Here is a 22,276-nt window from a genome sequence, read left to right on the forward strand (position 1 = left end):
GAGGAAGCAGCTGGATTCACTGTAGCGGGTTCAGGATCCAGTGAACTAGGAAATGCCTGGGGGTGCTGGTCTGAGGCCAGACCTACCAAGTGCTGGGCAACTGTTACCACTTTTCCTTTGGGGTCGGGACAGTGCATTAAAACAATCAATCAATTTATTCTACTCAGGCTCCCTTTGTTCTTCTTCTGCTCCAGGCGCTGGGGTCACTGAGTCTTCCGCTTCCCTGGCTTCTGTCTCTTTCCTCCCCTTTGTGCAGTTCCGCTTCTCACACTTGTACGTTCAGAACCTGCCTCTCTTCTTCTGCCGTCAAGGAACCCCTCCTTCCTCTTTCTGGTGCATTTCTTTCCCTTCCTGGCTGCCCTCTCTCCACCCGCCCCCCTCTTCTTCTCTGATTTGTGGAAAGGGGATGCTGTGCTTTTGTTGTCTGCAAATCTGCTGGGTCTCCTGATATGAAAAATGAGTAAAGCCTCTCCCTTTGCTCCACAAAATCATGTCTCTTTGGGGTGGGCTAGACCCTGGCTGGGGTGGAGTGAGGTGGGAAACTGGGGGAAGAGCAAGAGATACAGACTAGGAGACTGGCTTTCAGCATCAGGCTCTGCAGAAGCACTGCCTGTGGCCTGCCCGCTAGTCCTCGTCCTTCGGGGAAGTTACATTAGGGCCCGGGGCAGTGGGGTGTGTGTGGGGGGGTGGCTGTGACCGGCTCCTCTTGGCCGTATTCTGCCCTGTGAACTTCAGCTATGGCCACCGGACTGTAGCATTTATAATGGACTTGGTCTGCAGGGCTTCATCCCCTTGCAGGTAGCGGGCTGAGGTTGACCTCTAGGCTCGAGCTTTCCTAGGGGTTCTAGCTTCCGGAGGTTTCAGCCAGCCCGCCCAGAGAGACCTCGAGCCCTAAAACCAGGAGCCCCAAACCATTACAAAGGAGCATGCGGTCACGCAGCTCCACTTGCTTCTCCTCACTGGGCCCCAGCCTCAGCCGCAGCTCTGAGAACTCACTTGGCAACAATCTGGCGTCTAACCCCTACCCCCCACTTCCACAGGCTGTGCTGAGAGGGTCCCCTTGCTGGTGGCTCTCGTCTGAGTTGCCCGTTCCTGACCATGACGTTTCCCAGGACTTGGGTTCCAGGGCACGAGATCACCTGTATGCAGTGTGTTGGGCACGGGCTGGCCCTCTTAGCAGGGGGATGGGTGATCTGCCATCCCCAGATCCTTCCTGGCTCAAAGCTCTGTGATTGGCATCAATCTGGTCCAAGGGGGTCAGACCAGCCTCATTTCATCAGCAAACATGTGAGAGCCTCCTAGCACGGTTCTGGTTATGGAAGTTCGAAGATGAAGCTCAGAGTTCCCACTTTCGCCGAGCATTTATTAGAATGGCGTAAATCTGGGCAATAAATGCTACGTAAACACTGGGTCACATGACACAAAGGCTGGGCGGGAAAACTAAGGGGTGGGGGGAGTCAGGGAAACCTGTGTGTTAGAGGTGGTGTCTGGCCAGGAGCCGAGGGAGTAAGCCAGGCGGTGACCAGGGAAGGGCATGCCAGGCAGAGGGAACAGCATGTGCAAAGGCCCTGAGGTGGGGTGGGAGGAATGTGTCAGAGGACCAGCAAAGACGCCAGCCTGGCTCCGATAAAGTAAGAAGAAAATGGTAGAAAAAGAGGTTGGTGAGATTTGGGGGCTGGACTTTGCAGACATAGGGCTTTGCAGGCCCTGGCTTTTGAATTTCACTTTGAGTGAACTGGGGTTTTGAGCAGAGGTGTTATCTCTTATGACTTCCCATTTCAAAAGGCTGGTTCATTTCCCTTATTTTCCTAGAGGGGACTATGGTATGTGTGCATGTGTGAAAAGTTGGGTGTAAATATATGTACGTGTGTAGCTATATATGTGTGTGTGTGTGCATAGAGTTACAGGTATTTATGCTATACATATAATTTGAAAGTAATTGAAGTCTATGTCTACGAAGCCCTTTTCCACTAAATCTCTGCTGCTCGCAGGCCCCTGCCCTTCAATTCATTTATCTCTGAAAGGAGAACACTCACTGTGGAAGAGAAAACAGAAGCTCAGAAGCCCCTGGAAGGTTGTGACACAGTCCATGTGTTCCCTGGGGACATGTGAGCAGAGTGTGGTGAGCTGCACCCTTTTGTAAGCGGCAGCCAGATGTTCGCATTGGTGGGGACGGGTTGATGAGAAACAGGACACAGCAAGGGAGGGGATTTCTAAGATGACCTTGATCCGTGTATGGCTCTGCAGAAGGCACTGGAAAAGCTCACGTCATTATCACACAGAACACTTACTTCTCCACAAATGTAAAATGACTCAAGAATCTTCTGGTGTCAATCAAGGACGGTGTGTATTTTGAGAAGAATACAGGAGAATAAAAGAGTGATTGACAGTGAGGACGCAGGGTGTTTCAGCTTGTGTATGGGTGTGGGTGTGATGTTTTTCATACGGAGATTTCTCAAAAAATAGCTCTTATTGAAAATACTCAGATTCTCCCACAACTAAAGTCATCTGCTTTTGTGTCCAGGTAAAAGTCTGTGGAGCGTATTTTGTCTAAATTGAGGATCTGCTTGGGTCTCCTTGGCCACAAGTTCTCAGGCTTGGCTGCAATCCTAGGTGCTGTCCCATGATTAGCCTCTGAATGGGTCATCGACGGAAGTTAATTAACTGACTGATGATATTGGAGTCATCCGAATATTTTTTTTTCCCGCCCTGCTATGCGGGGGAAATTTTAGGAGCCTTTCTTTGAAATCGTCTAGGGGTTGAACTAGAAATAAGTTTGTCTGAATTCAGATGTTTTCTAATCAGACTCACGTAGCAGGACGGTTTTCTGTTTTCTCCCTAACGTGACTGGAATTGACAACATACAGGGTATTGGTCAAACAAAGTCTCTATGGCGATACTACACGTAAACCATCTTTTTGGCCAACTCAGGGAGAAAACCATGCCAGTCTTTGCCCAGCCGTGGTCTCCCATGCCGTGGCCCACACTGTAGCCATGGGTGCTTAAATGACTAAGTTCCTAAAAGGTCTTCTGTAGTTGTCACCTCATCGTGAGTTCCTCTTGTTCACGAGGTCCGTGTTCCAGGACACCCATGTCCCCCTGTCCTCTCATTTCCTCAGAGCACCCACGCTGCCACGAGGTTCATCTCAGAGCCCCTCACACGCTGTGTCTTCTACCCTTATAAGAGTCCCTCCCACCCCACCCCGTCGGAGCTCACGGACACAGTCCTGTCTCAGAGATGCCATCTCTGACCACCTCCTCCACCCAGCCTGCAGGGTGCAAGAGGGCACCAGAACCCATCACAGCTGGAATCAAGTAACTAACTAATTGGCTAAGTTTTGCTCCTCCAATAGAATATTTTGGTTTAAAATGGTGTTGCTGAGCTATACATCGTGTGTTATAAATGCACTCACTTTAGCGAGTGCATAGCGAGGTGCAGCTCTCCCCCAACCCATTTTTAGAACATTGCCTTCGCCCTGCAAATGTCCCTTGTGCCATTTCCACTTTGACCCCATCCCCCCCCCCCCAAGCCCAGGGACCTCCAGGGAAGTACGAGTCAACTTTCTGTCTCCCTGGATCTGCCAGTTTGGGGCACTGAGCTCAGACAGAATCACACAGCAGCTGGTGGTTTGCACCTGGCCCTTTACACGTGACATATTGCTTTCACGTTCAAGGTGCTTCCGTGTTGTGACCAGTATCAGAAGTTTCTCCTCCACTAGAATGTAATCCCAGTGGGGGCAGGAACCTGGCATGTTTGTCCAATTCCTGAACATTGATGGGGTGGCACCCCTAAGACGTGCAGCATGCTGAGGCTGTGCCTATGAAGAGGCAGTACCCACCCCTCCAAGGGTTCCACAGTCCTATTTGGAAGACAGATTAGAAAACATGTAACCTGATAAATGCTCAGACACTTGCAAGTTGCGATAAATGTTATAATGAAACAAAGGGAGGAGAGCATAGTAGTTGGGGGTTTGCATTAGCTGGGAGGAGGTGGAGCCTGTTGAGTGTGCATCAAATATTTATTTAAAGGAATGCTGATAAATGAAGAATGACCTAAGCTTCCAAAAGATAACAAACTGTCTACAATTATCATTTTATTTTATTTTTACACGGATCAGAGTCACTATTCTTCATTGCTTTGGCAGGGGCAGAGATCTGGTGGGTGATCTCACATGGGTCCCGGGACCATGAGTCTGAGCCAGAGAGAATGTACAGTCGGGGGCCACAGGGGGGGTGGACAGGAGATGACATCATCATAGCAGGGCCTGTCCGATGTGCAAAATGGCTTGGGGGTGCGGTAGAAATGCTCAGCTCTGCTCTGCCCGAAACTTACTCTGTGCCTTTGGCCCAACCACTTAACCCAGCAAGAATCACTATAGATAGAACGTGCTGAACAATTTCCAGATGTTCTTTCTAAGTCTTTTACGTAAGTTATGTGATCCTCACACGAAGCCCGCATAGTGGTCATGTCTATTATTATTAAGTAATAATATTAATAAATTATTAATACTATTATTAATAATTTATTTATAATAGTATTAATAAATAATAACCATAACAATGCCAATGACTATTGTTAACATGTTTACTATTCTAATTGTACGCTTATAATCGTTATATCATCATTATAACGCCACACACTGTCCTCAGCACTCTTGTTATTCCTCATGTAATTTTCACAGCAACCCCAGGAGGTAAGCACTACTGCATCCAGTAGATTGTAAACTTCGCGAAGCTCCGCACACGGGGATTCGTTTGCTCAATCTTCAGGGTACCTCCTACCCCGGCAGAGTGTTTGGAAGATATCTCTTGATTCAAACTGAATCAATGACTCCCTTCTTTACAGACAAGGAAGCCACGCCACACACTGTACCTAATACAGTCCAGCCTCCGTATCCATGGATTCTGCGCTCGTGGGATCAACCAACCCAGAATCAGATCTGCAGTTGGTTGAATCTGTGGATGCGGAGCCCACGGATATGGGGGGTGGGGGTGAGCCCCCTGCACTGCAGCATTTCATACCTACGGGACTTGAGCATCTGTGGACTGTGGCATGTCTAAATGTTCTGGAGCCAATGCCCTGTGGATACTGAGGGAGGGAGGCTGTATTTCTCCCAATGCCATGAAGGCTATAGGTGATTACAAATCTAGGAACCGGAATCTAAAGGCCATGCACTCAACTTTGCTCTGTGTACTGGGTTTTTGGTTTCCTCTCCTGGAGAAGGCCACCGTTGTCTGTGCTGGGCTCTTAGGTCCTTTCTGACTCTGGATTTCTACATCAAACCATGTCACAGCCTTGTGTGGTCGAATTCTATCCCTACAGGTTGGGGAGGAACCAAGGGGAGACAGCTTTAGGAATGAAAGTCTCCAATGCAGGAAACAGCAGCGGTGGTCTGAGTTCTTCCCAGTATGTGAACGGGGCAGTAAATAGAGAAGCAACGGCTGCACCATCTATGCAGCTGCCAAACTGGAACAGCATGTGAGCTGTCGTCACCCAACCTGTCACACATCCAGCCCCACCGTGGGACCCAGGACCAGCGGGGTGTGACAGTCCTAGCAAGCCCTGTGGATAAGGAAGAGGTCTGGCTGGATACTCCCAGGGTTGGCATTTCTTGTGGGTTTTTTTTTTTTTTAATTTAAAAACACTAGTCATAACAATTAAATAAATAAAACATGGTTATCACAAATACTGGCGTAAAACAACTAGCGTCTTCAGATGACTGCCACTCAAAATCAAAGAATTCTGTGAGTCTGCTGGTAAACACCCAGCAGCATCTGACTCCAAGGAGAGTCTGTCTTCAGCTGCAGGGCAAATGTTGATAACGTTGGCAGCTCTAGATTGTGTGCTAAAGGTTGACAGTGGAGAAATGCAAAAACACAAAACAGACTGGCAGCCGTCTTGGAAGGTGGGCCTCAAAAGATGCCTGGCGAGAGGCCTGGTTTGGAAGGAATTTGCTGAGATGAAGGGTGAGCCCACCCACTCAAGATCTCCTTGTATTATATTATCCTGTTTTGTTTTCTCTACAGTTACTGTTCTTACCTAATAGGATTTTGTTCATTGGTTTATTCAATTGTCTGGGTCCTCCTACAGCTAAATTAACTAGTTGCCTCCAGTGCCTAGAACCATGTATATTATGGATGTTGAAATACCAGTTGTAAGAGTGAGTGATATAGGAGAAATACTTCCATGCTCTGCCTCCCCTCACCATCCACGCACACCCCCCCCGCCCCCGCTTCTACCCCAGCCGGATAACCAATATCATCAGCATAGAGTATATCCTCTCAGATACTTCTCTGTTCGGTAGAAACATATTCACTTTTCCTTAATAGTGACATATTACCCATGTTATTCTGGGTCCCCTTTTAAAAGGAATTCATCACGGACATTCTTCCAAGTCAATAGATGTTGATGACTTATTGATTTTTAACCTACTAGTCCATAAAATGGATTAACTACAAGTTATTTACCCATCCCACTATTGAGATGTATTCACATTATATTCATTTTTTTCCATTATAAGTAATGCTGCCACAAATATCCTTGAACATACAACCCCACGGGCTTCTTTGTACTTCATTTCTGTAGGATAAAGTTCCTAAGAACATTTGTACTAGTTTCCTCTTGCTGTTTAACAAAGGGCCATAGATGTCACAACTTGAAACAACAAACATCTGTTACCTCCCAGTTTGCGACAGGCGTGGTGTGGCCGGGTCCACTCCTCAGGGTATCATAAGGTTGCAGCTCAGGTGTCTTCTGGGCTGTGTAACTGTGGTCCCTAGTTGCTTGCTGACTATTGGCCCAGGGCCCCTCTCAGCTCAGAGGGGCTCCTACAGTTCCTGCCCCGTGGCTCTTTCCTTGAAGAGTTGACAGCATGGATATTGCTTCTCCAAGGCAAGCAGGACAAACTCGTCCTCCAGTCGTTACGACAGAGCCGGGCACAACACTGTCATTGTGGATTTGATATCTCGTCATATTTTCCATATTCTGTTGATTAGAAGCAAGTCACATGACCTGCCTCTTCCCTTCAGGATGAAGGCTATGACTTGTTGCAGGGTCACCTAGGATGTGCCTGCTAGGTTAAATGATTGGGTATAATTAAATATCACAGGACGATGCCAAATTACATGGCTCAGTGGCTGTTGACTTCCTCTTCTTCCCAGCAATATAGGAGGCTTCTTGTTCCCCAGCTTCCTTGGCTGGTTTTCTAATTCGTCCATCTCTCTAGTTTAGAGAGACGTAAGAGTTTTAATTGTTGAGTTTTACTTGTTTTACATATAGGATCATGTGTTTGCTACCCTAAAAGTCACAAGTGAATGGATTTGAACGTAGACTAGCACTGAGGAGGTCAAGAGACAGATATGGTTTGATTTAAGCTCAGCAATGGATAGGCTATGTGGCTGTGGGTTTGTTGCTGTTTTTTTGTTTTTTTGTTTTTTCTTTTTAGGGCCGCACCTGCGGCATACGGAAGTTCCCAGGTTAGGGGTCCAATCGGAGCTACAGCTGCCAGCCTGCACCACAGCCACAGCAATGCCAGATCCGAACTGCATCTGTGACCTACACCGCAGCTCATGGCAACGCCGGATCCTTACCCCACTGAGCGAGGCCAAGGATCAAACCTGCAACCTCACGGTTCCTAGTCGGATTCGTTTCTGCTGCGCCATGATGGGAATGCCTCTGTTTTCTTTTCTGCTAAAGGGGATGAATATAATACCCGCCTCATTTACGACGTGTGGTGATGTAATGGAACACTATATGTAAGTTACTGTACCTGGTGTCTGGCAAATAGCTTTAAGTTTACCGAATCCTTCCTATGATTATTGGTCCCTCATCATCATCATCGGCAGCCGCATCTTCAGCATCATTAAAAACATGCAGGTAACACCTTCTTGACCAGCATTGTGTGTCCTAGCTCTGAGTGGCTCCGCTCTCACACATCTAATGATGAGGTCTGTGCACTGGCAGGTACGACTGTTGCCGGGATTGTGTCCCTTAAATGGAAATGGACCTGGGAAGACGTGTGCGGTGTTTCTCAGACGGGTCTTGAAGTACTTTCGTATTCAGTGACATGCGGAGCCCTTCTTGCCGTGAAAGGATCTTGAATTTCTGAGCACACACTGAGCACGGTTCCTCCATTTCCATTTTTTTCTAACTCAATTTTCCCCCTTCTCTGATGATAATCCCTCAGAGTCCCCGAAGGGATTTTTCAGTGAGTTCGTGGAACCATCTTGCTTATTAATCATCTGGAGTAAATGCCTTCGACTGAATCTGAGAAGAGGCGAGAGCCTAATGTAGTGGGGTTGGCCTTTTTCAGTCTTTTGACAATTTACGATTCACTGATTTGGGTTTTATACAGGCAGGTGGTGAAGACGGCAAAAGAAGAAATATGTTTCTTTTTGGTGGGGTAGGCGCATCCGAAGCATATGGAGGTTCCCAGGCTAGGGGTCGAATCAGAGCCGCAGCTTCGGGCCTACACCACAGCCACAGCAATGCGGGATCCAAGCCTCATCTGGGACCTACACCACAGCTCAGGGCAACGCTGGATCCTTAACCCACTGAGCAAGGCCGGGGATCGAACCTTCATCCTCATGGATGCTAGTCAGAGTCGTTTCCACTGAGCCACGGTGGGAACTCCAAGAAATATATTTCTTTATTTCCCTCTTTATATATGGGTTAATCAATCAATCAACCTATCTACCTATCTACCTACCTACCTATCTATCTATCTAAAGAGAGAGAGATTGAGGAGACCACAGGTTGAATTCATCTTGGCCTTTTGAAATCTTGCTTCTCGATAATTTTACAACTGTATTAATGAGAAGCATAACTACGCAGAATGGTGGCAGGCCATGTTTAAAGAGAGAAGACCTTTGCCTGGTTTATAATTCAAAACCTCAGCTACACGTTCAGGCCTTGATTCAGATCCACTCAAATTTGGCTCCTAGATCTGCTCTCAGCTCCCCCACCTTTAAGAAGTCACTCTACAGTTTGGAGGCACAGGGTCATAATTCACTAGAGGAGATGACGAATACTCAGCCCCTAAGTCCACAACTTCAAGGAACTCAGGTGTCCCTGGCAGAGAAATCCTGTGACATGGAGCCAGAGAGGGCTCAGGGGAGAAGGACAATTATCATGGGATTATTTCAGGGAGGGTTGTCAGAGGAGGTTAAAAATCAGAGGCAGAACCTGCTTGTTAAGATTGTTCTGGGGCTCACTGGGCACCCCAAATCTAGACCAGAACCTGACACATAGGCTCAGAATGCCTGCTCCTAATTTTTACGCCTTTTCATAATTAATGACCCAAGTCCATTCACAGAGCCTTTAACACTTGAATTTTGGAACTGGGAGAAGCAGGCTTAGGGACAGGGAGAGATGAATGTGTGGGCCAAACCCTAAGAAGTCAGGGGTGGGAAACTGGATTTCCACGACTGGGCAGCACGAGCCCAATCAAATCCCAGCATCTTCCCATCCTCTCTGAGACCAGAGGGAAAGAACATTTTGTGTGTGTGTGTCTTGCACACGTGTGTTCCTGCATCATCAGAGGGGGGAGTTGCAATAGCCCTAGGTCTCTGCTTTTAAAATATCCTCGCCTTTATCACCGATTTCTTGAGAAACTGAGGTCCTGTTCTCGGGGCCAACCACCTCAACCCTTCCTTGGTTGGGGGCATTTTCCTCTGCTATAGTCTATGCTTTATTTGTGGGGCATGATCTCAAGCAGCTGTAGGCAATGCAAATTGCATTTAGACCAGGTTTGGGGCGGAGCAGGCCTGTTACTTCAGCCATTTGTTTCTCAAATGGATTATTTCATTTACTTGTTTACACAGTGAAACAAAATCAATCCAAAGTCTTTTCTCCCCGGGACACGTGACTGTCCAATCCCAGAGGAAAGGTGCTTACATCATGTGATCCGTTGCTTCAAGTGGGACCGAGCATTTAATTACAGTTTAATTATCTTTGCGGATGTGGAGTTTGGTGCTGATTCAGTTGGTTGGTGGGCAGCTGTAGCATCTGGGTTTCCTGCTGTTTTTTTTGAGAGCGAACTTCTTTGTAACACAATCAGATTTGCCAGTTCTAGCTTCCCAAGCCCCATCAACTGAGAATTCCATTGCTTTTAAATTGCAAGGTTTTTGTTATCACCACAACTGTGAAGCAGACAGCCAAAATCAAAACAAAAAGGAATACCACCAAACGAGGAGGACTGAGTCCTGGCTTTGGTCTGGCCCAGGTTACAGAGGCTGCAACTTTCCAAGGATCACTTGTGACCTCACGTCCTTATCTATGACGTCATATGCAATTTTTATTTGCAACTTCCAGAGTATGATGGTCGACAAAAGTTTGAGTGTGGCTTCTATTGCATCTTTGCTGCAGAGGTGTCTGAAATAGTTAATGTCTGTCTTTTTCCTCACACAGACAAAGGGAGTAAAAACTGTATGCGGAGAAAACGACGCAAGAATATAAGCATTGTGTAGATGACTTCGGAGTCTGCCTGCATCTGGCTAATAGGATAACAAAACCAGTTATCAGAGAAAAGAGCCAAAGAAGAAGATGTCGTTTTGCAGATCCTGGGCTCCATTTCTGTTTGTAATTCCAGCTTGGTGCACACTTTAAAGCCCAACCGAGCCATCAGGGGAGAATCAACTCCATGCAAGAAAGTTTTGGCTCTTGTTTGTCAGCTGTCACCAGATGTAAAGGTGGAGGAGCGAAAGCTGAGCTTGTCACTTAAACTTCTGCGACGAGGGGATCATAAATTGGAGGCAGGGACCAAAAGCAAAGAGACCTCAACAAATTCTCAAGACTCAGGAGAGACTTTTTAGGACCAGAGGGCCTAGGAAGATGCATCAGCTTGTAATGACAGGAGATATTTTGCTGGCAAAATTTTCTTTTCCTGCCTTCAGCTTCCAGACTTGGCAATTGTGTTTCCCAGGAAGCTGCCTGGTTTGCCTCTGCTGGGTTACATTGCGTGACTTTGCCCAGAGAATTAAGGCCCAGGTGGCAGTTTTTATGTGGCAGTAGGTAGCTCTTACCTGTGACAACGTTCATTTCCCATTCTATCATTTGCACAAGCCTACCTCCAGCTTCTTCATCTTGGTACCCATTTGACAGTTGCTCAAATAAAAAATGAAAGGGTAGGACCCATGGAAACACTTCAATACATGAGATAAAAACCAGGAGTCTCTGTTCTCTCCCCTCACATGCTTTGCACTTTCACTAGAAAAATCTGGGTGTTGCCTGAAGAAGCAGGAGTCCTTTTTTTTTTTTTTTTTTACTGAGTGCTGACTGTGACAGTCAGGTAAGGGATTAACATTGTCTCATGCCTGCCTGGTAATATTTCATCTTCGCTATTTCCTGTGAGGCTTGCACAACTAAACCATATGGGCAGATATATTAGTGTCCTGTGGCCACTGTAACAGATCACCACAAATTCAGTGACTTAAAAACAACACAGATTTATCATTATAGGTTCTCGAAGTGAGACATCTTAAAATCGGTGTGTGAGCAGGGCCCAGCTCCTTCCGGATGCTCTAGAGAAGAAGCAGCTTCTTGCCTTTTCTGGCTTCTAGAACCCACCTGCCCTCCTTGGCTCATTAAAAGCCACTTCCTCCATCTTCCAAGGCAGTAGCCTAAGCGTCTTCAAATCTTTCTCTGGCCTGTGCTCTGGGGCACAGCTGGATAACCCAGGGTCTCAAGATCAGTCAGTCCCAAGAGCCATTTAACTCTATCCCATCGAGTCCCTTCTGCTACAGAAGGTAACAAAGTCCCAGGTTCTGGGGATCAGGACGGGGACATCTTCACTTGTCACGATGGAGCCGAGCAAACCAGGGCAACAGGCGTGAGGTTTATGAAAAGAGGAGCAAAGCTCATTTCCGAGGCTGTCTCTGGGCACAACAGTCTAGTCCATAAACTTTGCAAAAATTTCTGGAACTGTGCGGGATTATTCTAAAACGAGGACGTCTCAGTCCGAAGATATATTTTCCCCTGGGGCACAATCTGCAAAGTTCAGGGTCCAGTTTCACAGCCTTTCAACTCAAATCACTTTTTCAAAGTTGGCTTAAATTAGAAACAGGGGAGTTCCCGCCATGTCCCAGCGGGAGCAAACCCATGAGGGTACGGGTTCGATCCTTGGCCCTGCTCAGTGGGTTAAGAGTCCGGCGTTACTGTGAGCTGTGGTGTAGGTCTCGGATGCTGCTCGGATCCTGGGTTGCTGTGGCTGTGGTGTCGGTCGGCAGCTTAGGGCTCTGATTTGACCCCCTAGCCTGGGAATTTCCATATGCTGCAGAGGTGGCCCTCAAAAGACAAAAACAACAAAAAAACCTAGAAACCGGTATCTGAGGACGTTAACTCCAGATGCCTGGGTCATTGGAAACTTCGTTTGGTGCAGATGCAGCCTTCATTTGGAGGCATTATCACCGGCCTACTTTTCCTCCTACCTCTTAAGATAGTCCACTGCTTTGAGTTCTTTGCTCCCAGTTCCTGGCTCTATCAGGCTCGAGAGGCTGTGACTGACCTCATTATTTCTTCAGCCTCTTGTTACTACAATGTCTACATCTTCAGGAAGCCTCATGCTGGATCTGGAGAATGTCTTCCTGAAAAGCACAGAGATGCTTCAGAGCCTGAGTCCTGGAGTGGTACTGCGGGGGGAATGCGGCCGGCTTCCAGCTTTATCCGCAGACGGTGCCTTTGCGCAGATGGTTTAACTCTAGCTATGCTTCCTTTTCTTCCCTCTCAATCATGCCGATGGGGCTGACCCCACCGCATTCGTGCTGTAAGATGTACGGACCGAAGGAGATGTTTCTGTTACATGCAGGAGGCTCGGCAAACACGGACTCTCCCGATGTCCCTGAAAACCGTGGCCTTACCACCTAGCAGACACCTTTCTCAGTGAATGCTTCTTTTATTTTTTCTTTTAAAATACAGTCTAAGACGGAAAATATAAACATATATGTGTATGTCTATGTGTGTACGTATACGTGTGTGTGTGTGTGTGTGTATAAATATTCCTTTCTTCTGGTTTCTTTAAAGCCACCTTTTATGGTCATTAGGTCGTATAAAGTCCTTTTTACCTCCTTATTCATGTCCTTGCTGCCTTCTCTCCTTGATTTCGGTGAATAATTTCAGTCTCTGCCAGGTCCACTTCCCTTCCTCTTGCAGTGAATGATTTCTGCACGTGTGTCCCTGTAGCCTCTGTCACCCTACAGCAATCTCCCTCTGTTTCCCTTCATACCAGAATCAGACTCCTTACACAGTGAAAATAATAAATAATTCTAAGGCAGAGGGAGCAGTGTGGACTCCCTTCCAGTTTTACATGCATTTCCAAGTTTATCATCAACTCAGCAAGCTGGGAATTGGCATGACTTGTGAAGACCTGCACTCGCGTATGTTTGTGGGGTGAGTGCGATAGGCAGAGGTTGCGTTCCTATGAACTCCGCTCCTTGTTTCACGCCTGGGAATGTGTTACGTCACATGGTTAAGGGGACTTTGTGGATGTAATTAAGGTTGCTAATCAATCGACCCTGAAATAGGGAGATTACTCTTGGATTGTCAGGGTGGGTCTGATGCTCTGATGTAATCCCATGAGTCTTCACAGCAAAGCTTTCCCCTGCGTGAGGGCAGAAGAGGAACTCAGAGAGATTGGAAGCAGCAGGAGGGCGAGGTGCACTCTTTCTGGTTTTGAAGATGAAAGGCGGAGGCTATGAGCCTAGGAATGTGGGACTCCTGTGGAAGCTGAGAATTTTTCCTGGCTAATAGCCAGCAAGGAGTGGGGCCCCCAGTCATACAGCCACATGGAAGTCAGCTCTGCCAGCAGAAGCTGAAGGAGTTTGGAGGACAGTGCTCCCCCAGAGCCTCCAGATAAGATCTCAGACTGGCTGAACCCTCCCTCCAGCCTGGGGAGACCCTGGGCAGAGAAGCCAGTAGAGGCTGTCCAGATTCTGACCGACAACTCGGTGGGATGATAAATACATGATGCTTTGAGCCATTAAGTGTGCAGTCGCTTGTTACAGCAGTGATGCAAAACTGATTCAGGGGATTACTGAGAATGGCTGTCTAAAGCGAAAATTATCCCACATACACCATCGGTGATGGCCTAGCTTTCACTTATGACTCTGGAGTAACTATAATAGTTACATGTTTCCCTAATGTCTTTCCAATTGAATGTCTCATTTCCCCAAGTTATTGGCCACTTACCTCTTTAATTAAGCCAGTGGTGCCTAGAAAGCATGGTGTAAAAGTGACAGTACCAGGGATCTATCTTGGTGAACCTGAGCGGCTGCTTTTCCTTTTTCCTTTTAAAGGGCACTTTTTCTTTTTAACCCTTTTTCCAAATATAGGAGCCACAATCAAGTGTATTCCCATAAACATAGAAAGAGAAAATGAATGGAAGAGAAAATACTAAAGAAGAGGGGTGGTTAGCCACTGGGGAGGATGGACAGCAGAATTTGGAGCATGACTTCATTTTCACCCCATTTCCTCCCTTCGCTGCCTGTATCATGATAGGCGAGCACTCTTGTTGCCTCTGTTTCTTTGGCTGTAAAGTGTGTAGCAAAATGCTTTCCATATTGTTTGAAGCTGATTTGTGGGCGAGCGTGTTGTGGACTGAACTCTCTCCCCCGCCCAGTTCATAGGTTGAGGCCCTCCTGCCCCCCACTGTGACTGTGCTTGGCAATGGGGCCTTTGAGGAGGTAATTAAACAGGACCCTCACTCATCCAACAGAGCTGGTGTCCATATAAGAGCAGTAAGGGACGCCAGGAGTGGGTGCACACAGAGCAAAGGCCATGGGGGGACAGAGCACCTACAAGCCAAGGAAAGGGGTCTCTTCTGAAGCCAAACCTCCTGGGGTGCTGATCCTGGACATCTAGCTTCTCAACTGTGAGAAGATAAATGCGTTGCTGAAGCCACCCCACCTCTCATACGTTGCTATGGTGACTCTAGCCCACCCACACAATCCCTAATCCCATTTTCATGTTTTAGCTTGTTTCATCTTCCTCAAGCCTCCTCGAAGAGTGTTCTCTTTTTACCGCCACTTTAGAGACAGGTTAACTGAGGCTCCGAGGGAAAGCCCCACACAACTCCTGGGCCTCCTGGAAATCAGCAGCCCTGGGCTGAACCGCTGCGTATTTAAGCTCCCGCGGGCGGGGGTTGTGAACGGAAATCCCTGCAGGGCTGGGCAGCTAAAGGGGTGAAGTCTGAGCTAGTGGCAGACAGGAGACAACACACTTGAATAGAGGCAGACACCATCCGCTCCCAGCTGAGTATCACCTCTTGGGAAGGCAGGCACTAGTTTGCACTCTCCTTTAATTTTTCAAAAGAAGCTGAAAAATATGGATTTTCACATGGAAGTTTCTCATATTTACAGCTACCTATTATAACCAGTGTATAGTAATATCATACCTATCATGATGCCTGTCAAACGAACCGACTTCCAAGAGGGAAATGGCCCACAAGAAACCACTTTGTAACCTCTGGAACACTTTTGTTCTTGTTCCAAGGTCTAGTGGGTGACCTGGATGGCAGGTGAGGTCAAAACACACCCAAATAATAGATATCATCCACAAACCATGAGTTTGTGAAATTTCAGGTAACCTGGTTTATTTTAAGAGAATACCTTGGCAGAGTCTTTTTCAGAGCCTGGCTCATGACAAGTATCCAATAGGTATATAGTCCATAGGTGAATCATAGAAATTTTAATAGGACTGTAGACAGATAATTCAGGAGACACAGCGATGAAGATATAGAGAGTTCGGTAGCTCCATTGGAAGGTAAACTTTGAGTAAGTAAATCATCAACTCCAGCTTGATTTTTGTCAGTTATCTTATTATTCTAAAATAATTTTTTTCAGGAGTTCCCATTGTGGCTCAGTGGTAACGAACCCAATTAGTATCCATGGGAATGTGGGTTCAATCCCTGGCCTTGCTCAGTGGGTTAAGGATCTGGCGTTGCCATGAGCTGTGGTGTAGGTCACAGAAGTGGCTCGGATCCTGCATGGCTGTGGCTGTGGCATAGGCCGGCAGGTATAGCTCTGATTCGACCCCTCGCCTGGGAACCTCCATTTGCCGCGGGTGCAGCCCTAAAAAAAAAAAAAGCAAAAAAAGGAATTGATTGAGAGTTCAGCCCATCATAACCCTTGCTATTGATGTGTGAGTATCTACCCTGCAGTAAGCAGTGTGCCAGGTGTCAGTGACTTGGGGATGAACAAGGCAAATTCGATGTCCACTCCCACGTAGCTGACGGTCTGGCAATGAAGGATGCGTGCCTAGCTTCCCAATCACAGTGCATCTTATACGAAGATTTCATTTGTAGTATCTTGATTAATTGAGGTTTTATGGTTTATGCATGGAAGAGTTCCCATCTTAATTACAATGTCCAGAGGACTTCTGTGTATTTCAGACCCGGCTCCTGAAATTGAATCATTGAAATGGGTTCTTGTATATGCACCTGCAAGTGAGGGCCATTTTCTGTAACTAATTCACCTAAGCTCTGTTTGTTTTCCCATCCTATCCTCAAAAGAACTCTGTGTGGTGTAGATTTGTACACTTCATTTACAGGAAAGTAATAAAAACTCAAGTATCTCGAAGTTACTCACCTGTTAAACGGTTTTATTAATCAAGAAGCTTTAGAGGCACATGGGAGGGACATATTCTCAATCTGGATATGAGAAAATAAAAAGGAATTTGTTAGTTTGTGAAACTGAAAACTCAGAAATAGACGCAGAGACAGTGTTACTGTTACTACACAGTTGTCTTGCTCTGTTTCTTGGTTCTTCTGAATTAGCTTGACTCGCCACGTACATTGTATCAGAAGCTCCAATATCCCTCCCAGCCTCTCTGCGTGTCTAGAATAGAGAGAGACTATTTTCCAGTAGTCTCCTGACAAGTCTTAGGATTCAGTCCTGTTGGAGTGGAATGCCAACGCCTGAACCAGTGGCAGGGATGCAATATGCTGATGTGGAAGATGGCATTCCCCAAAAGTAACCACAACGGTAATTGGGCGGTATGCTCTTCTGGAACCTTGCCCCTCTCGACTGAAAAATACAGTCCATTCCTCTTTTCCTAGAATTCGGGTGGGTTTTCCTGGTTGTCTTCAATGAAGAAAATGTCATGGGAGGGATGCGGCAGAACTTCCAAGGTGAGATCTTAAAAAGGGAGAATGCTTTCACTTGGGTCTCTGACTCAAGACATGCATCATTGAAACGCCCACCACACTGCAAGGAAGCCTAGACCACCTGGAGGGGCTCCATGTGGGTATTCTGGGCAGCAGAGTTAAGATCTCAGCTAGCAGTAGGCATCAAGGACCAGACGTAAACCTTCAGATGATTCCGGCCCCTGCCTTCAAACTGCCCCCCGATGACAATGGGTGGAGCAGAGGAGAGCGACTCTGCCCAAATTGTGCACCTGTGGGCAAACAGGAAGGCTGCTGTCATCTTAAGCCACTAAATTTGGGGAGGAGTTGTTACACAACCATGGTAACTGATTGTCTCTGATTGTATGACCACCTGTGGAACTGGAGTTGGGAACGTGCAAGGGGAGAAAGGACCCGACACTTCTGCAGGGACAGAGACTAACAGAAAAGCTGTTGATATAACAAAAAGGATGATGGAGATGAGCAAACGCAGTGGATGCTCTTTACAGTGCTAAGGAAAGGCTTTAAATACTGTCCTCACAATGCATGCTCATTTTGCTTCATGAGGATTTTTTTTTTTTTTTCTTCCCCAGGAGCTGCCCATAGTCTAGTTGGGGCAGAATGTAGGCATAAATTACAACGTAACACGAAAGGTGGTTATCCTTCCACTAGAGCAGGTAATTGAAGATTGGCTGCATTCAGCAGCATGCATCCTGTTTTCCATATCACAGCCTAGGAATGGTACAGTCCGGTAGGACTGGGGGTGGCCCTGGAGATGTGATTCCTTTGCCCTAGTGTCTATCTGGGGACTGAGAGTGCCAAGTCATAGTTCATACTTTCATTACTTATGTAAGTTTTCCTATCAAAAACAGCAATCTGGGGGCAGAAGGCAAATGGCAAATTGTAATTGAATTATGTTGAGCGTATTTTGTAAATTGTTTTACATTTTCATGTTGTATTTTCCCCCTGGAATTGGTCTCCAAGCATCCAGGGTAGAGAAAACACATGTTGCTCACATGAATTTCACAGGAGCTTAGGGAAGAAGCGTCTACCACAGCATGCTGACACATTAATAATTTGTTATGAGGTCCCAAATGGGAATATGCTTCAGAAATGCCTTCTGATGGCTGCACAATGGCAGAATAATTTAGAAATATAATCAATCATTTACTATTCCATTTACTGACGGCAAGGTGCATTAACACATTTTAGGGAAATTAAAATTCTTCCCAAGTTCTAACTGGCTATCAGTTGTCTTGCCAGTGTTCAAGTGAGAAAATATACCTGGGGAATATTTTTACATATTAAGTGGAATAATTGGTTTCCTTCTTCAAACCATGCCATGCAGATTTGCGCCTTCATCTTCCCCATTTCCAACCAAGTTGTCTTTGTACAAAACCAACTGTATTATGTCACTCGCTTAAAAAAAACCAAAACAAAGAAAACTAAGTAAAACGTGGGTTCTCTCTTGCATAAAGCTTCTTCGAAGACCTACACAGCTTTTTGTGTCTTAACCCCACCCCACCTACTAACCTTGTCTCCTTTTATTGTTGTTCAAACTTCTTACTGTTCCAGAAACACTGGGGTATCTCAGTTATTTGTCATCTTGCAAATTCTTCTTTCAGAGGTACTTTCTCTTCATTATCCACCACTATTCCGTTTCCTAGACACAATTTAATACATTTCTCTTACTTCCTCTAAATTTCAACAGCACATGCATACAAATGTATTTTAATTATTTTGTTTATATTTAAACCACCAATTAAACTGGGACCTTTTGGACAACTAGATCAGATCTAATTCCTCTTCGTGTATTCAATACCCCATTTAGTGCATAAATTATAATTTTGATGGATAGATGGATGGATGGACAGATGACACATTGACCAAGTGAAGGTCTGCTTATCTATCTTTTTTGCCAGTACAGCACTGTCTTGAATAGTCTAGCTTTATAGTAAACCTGAAGTCAGATAATATAAGTTCTTTTGTTATTTTTCAAGACTTCTTTGGATAGTTTTGTGAAATTCCATGTAAATTTTGCCAGCAGCTTCTCAACTGCACACACACACACACAAGCTTACTAGGATTTTGATTGGGATTGTTGTGATATTGTGGAGTCATTCCACCCATAATAGTGGCATATCTACTCATTTATTTAGCTCTTCTTCGATTTCTCAGTAATCTTTTGTAGCTTTTAATGTAGAAGGCTTGCATCATATCACCCTGCCTCTTTGATTTCAGTTCCTTTTGATGTTGATTCATGTAGCCCTTTTCTTCTTTCCTTTCTGTCTTTCTCTCCATCTTCCATCCAGCAGATATATTTAAGCTGTGAAGCTCAGCATGCACATAATGTCAAAGAACCTAAACAGGGGCCCCCAATAAATGCAAATCTTTGTAATTAAAAAAAAAACTTGTTATATTGACCCGAGTCTGTTTACTGTTTACTACTAATGAATGTAGATGGGATTTCTGAGAAACACTTGGTAGCAAAGTTGTTCTTTGGTTAAAAAAAAATCTGTGTAAACATGGCATCAAGATTTCTCACCTTGAGCTCTGCTCCTAATGATTTTAGATCTGACTCCATTTCAAACTTGGGTCATTCTAAATGTTAAGTGTAAACATATGAGATTATAGTTTGTGACAGTCAAAAGCTGTCAAATACCAGCCATTTCATATTTTCAACTACATTTTGCTATATGTACCTTTTGTTAAATGTATTACATACCAACTTAATAGCAGACACATTTGATAAACCGTAGAAGGAAGCTTTGTCATTCTTTCTTTTTGGATGTCGCGTAAGACAGATGGGACCCTCCTCAGATGGGCAACTGGGTGACTCCTTTTCTCAGGAATGACTTGAGAATCTGGATTAATTTCTCCTCAAATGTCTTCTTTCTTCTTCACTAGAAAACAGATATGCAATCTGGAAGAAGTCTCTTAGCAGAATGCATTTTCTCTTGTTCTTATACTAAGAGATAAAGATTGTATTTCTAACAAATTATGTTTTGATTTTGAAAATTTCCACTGACTAACACAGCCAATCCTGAGCAGACATTTCCCCTACATTTTTTACCTCTTGAGGATATAGAACTTTAGTGAATTGTACATGTGATTCAAACATGTTGCAACTTCTAATAAATAACATCAGTCCCTTCATAGAAGGAAGGGGCTGGACTTCACTTTTGAACGAGGGATTTCTGCTTCTCAGACTATGAGTGCAACCCAGGAGTGGTTTCATACTCTGACTGGTCTCTCAATCTCCTACTCCATCCATCAGAGGTCTGAGATCAGGCTGGAACTAGGGGCTGGGTGAATAGCAGAAATTAATTTGTGGACACTGCAATTTGAATTTAGTGTGGTTTTCTTGTATCATGCAATGTTATTCTACTTTTGATTTTTTTCCAACCATTTAAAAATATTTAAAAAATACTGGGTTTTGAGCCTCATAAAAATATATACTGGACTAGACCTGGCCTATGGGCCACAGTTTGTTGATCCTGAAATAAGACATTGCTTAGTCACCTTAAACGTATGATGATTCTCTACTGTTGAATAAAATATAGTAACATCCTGAACAACTTGGAGATATGACAAAGGAACCACTGTTGTCCATCCGCACAGATGGTACGGGCTGAGTGATGGATCAAATTTGTATAACTGGGTCACTTTGCTGTACAGCAGAAATTGACAGAGCATTGTAAATCAACTATAATAAAAAATTTAAAATTTGGAGGCAGACACATATACTAATTTTCTGAAAGGTGGTGAATTGTCACTTCTGGGAACCATAGAGCAGAATGCTTGAGCTTAATCACTGGGATATATTGGAACACGTTATTAAACAAGCAGGCACACTAAGAATTGATTACTCCCTAGTGTGAGTTAACAAAGATAAATATCAAACTTAAATTGGTAGATCAAATGATTAAAATAGATGAATGGCATAGATGGAGAATATAGTGAAGGTTCAGAAAAATATTTGGCAACCCTCAAAATATACTACCAGGCAAGATGAAGAAATAGGTTAAATGATAACACAATTATATAGAGTTGTGATTACTTTCACAAGGGCCAATGTGAGGTAATTGATTAGTTCATACTGAGTTGACTATATAAGATAATCCTGTTATCCTCTGTTCCTAAAGGCTAAATTGGACACCTAAACACCAGCTCAGCATTCAAATTGCCTTGTGCCTGAATGTCAACTTGATTTCTTAAGCCGTGCTTCTCACATTTTCAAATGACCCAAGGTTAGCAACATCTTCCAATGGGGTCACATTGAAAAAATACCTCAGTTCATGAAATGACAAGTTCAAGCCTAAAAAACAACAACATGGAACAGGTATAAAAGTGAAAGCTCAATTAGGTTGAAACAAACCCCTTATAACAGGTATAGATGGCAGAATGCTTAGCATAGCTGTTTTTATTCCTTTTTGCAGTATGTGTGTGTGTGTTTGTGTGTGTGCCTGTCTGTTTTATTTTTCAGAAGAAAAAAGATGAGAAGAGGTTTTAATTAATCATAAACTCAGTCATGTTTTTAACATTTCTGCAGAAAGATGTGTGCTGTGTGTCTCTTTTTTCTTTCCAACTCCTTGGGTTGCAATTCAGGAAAATTAGGAAGTAAAGGAAGCACTGGGCTCATTTGTGTGGTTTCAGAATTTTCCTCATCAAGAATAATAACTTGGAAACATTCTTGGTAACTATTTTGTCCATTGAGGTTGTATTTTGGACAGTTTGATTGGGTCCAGTTTTTACAATTTACCAGTTGCTCGTAATAGCCATCTGCTTTCTTAAGTGTTTGGTTGATTTCGTTTTTGATCCAACTGTATATTAAAGGTACCAGACCACCGATGTAGGAGGCAACATGTCTTGGCAACGAATGATGTGCAGATGATGGCAAGACTGTCGAGAAACACAGGATCTTGTAGTGGAGTTTCTAGTAATTCACTTTGTAGCATTGTGCACATTATTCAAGCTTTCTGAAGATAAGGGCTTCCGTTTCTTTATCAGAAATATGTACGTCACTGAGAATGAGGTGGAGGTGTCACCCTCCCTAAATCCATGACCATATTTTTTCTTTCTAAGCCTCCATGTCCTCAGCTCCTGATCAGGGCTCCTAAACTCCTCTTGTGATTTCCTGAGTGATGGAGGGAATAAGAGTA

General features: G+C 44.9%; 1 long non-coding RNA gene across 1 annotated transcript in view; it reads left to right on the plus strand.

Annotated features, from left to right (window-relative positions):
* LOC110257366 (uncharacterized) overlaps positions 1–13,268 on the plus strand; it is a 34,584-nt gene extending 21,316 nt beyond the window's left edge. The window contains exon 2 of the long non-coding RNA XR_014832640.1: positions 10,409–13,268. This is a non-coding gene — a long non-coding RNA (uncharacterized LOC110257366). The remainder of the gene's footprint in view (positions 1–10,408) is intronic.
* Positions 13,269–22,276: the final 9,008 nt, after the last annotated feature.

This window comes from Sus scrofa, chromosome 17, assembly GCF_054392235.1.
Source record: "Sus scrofa isolate SSC_HxYL_T2T_F1_AM1 chromosome 17, Sscrofa_HxYL_maternal_Yorkshire_Landrace_v2.0, whole genome shotgun sequence".
Taxonomy (NCBI): domain Eukaryota; kingdom Metazoa; phylum Chordata; class Mammalia; order Artiodactyla; family Suidae; genus Sus; species Sus scrofa.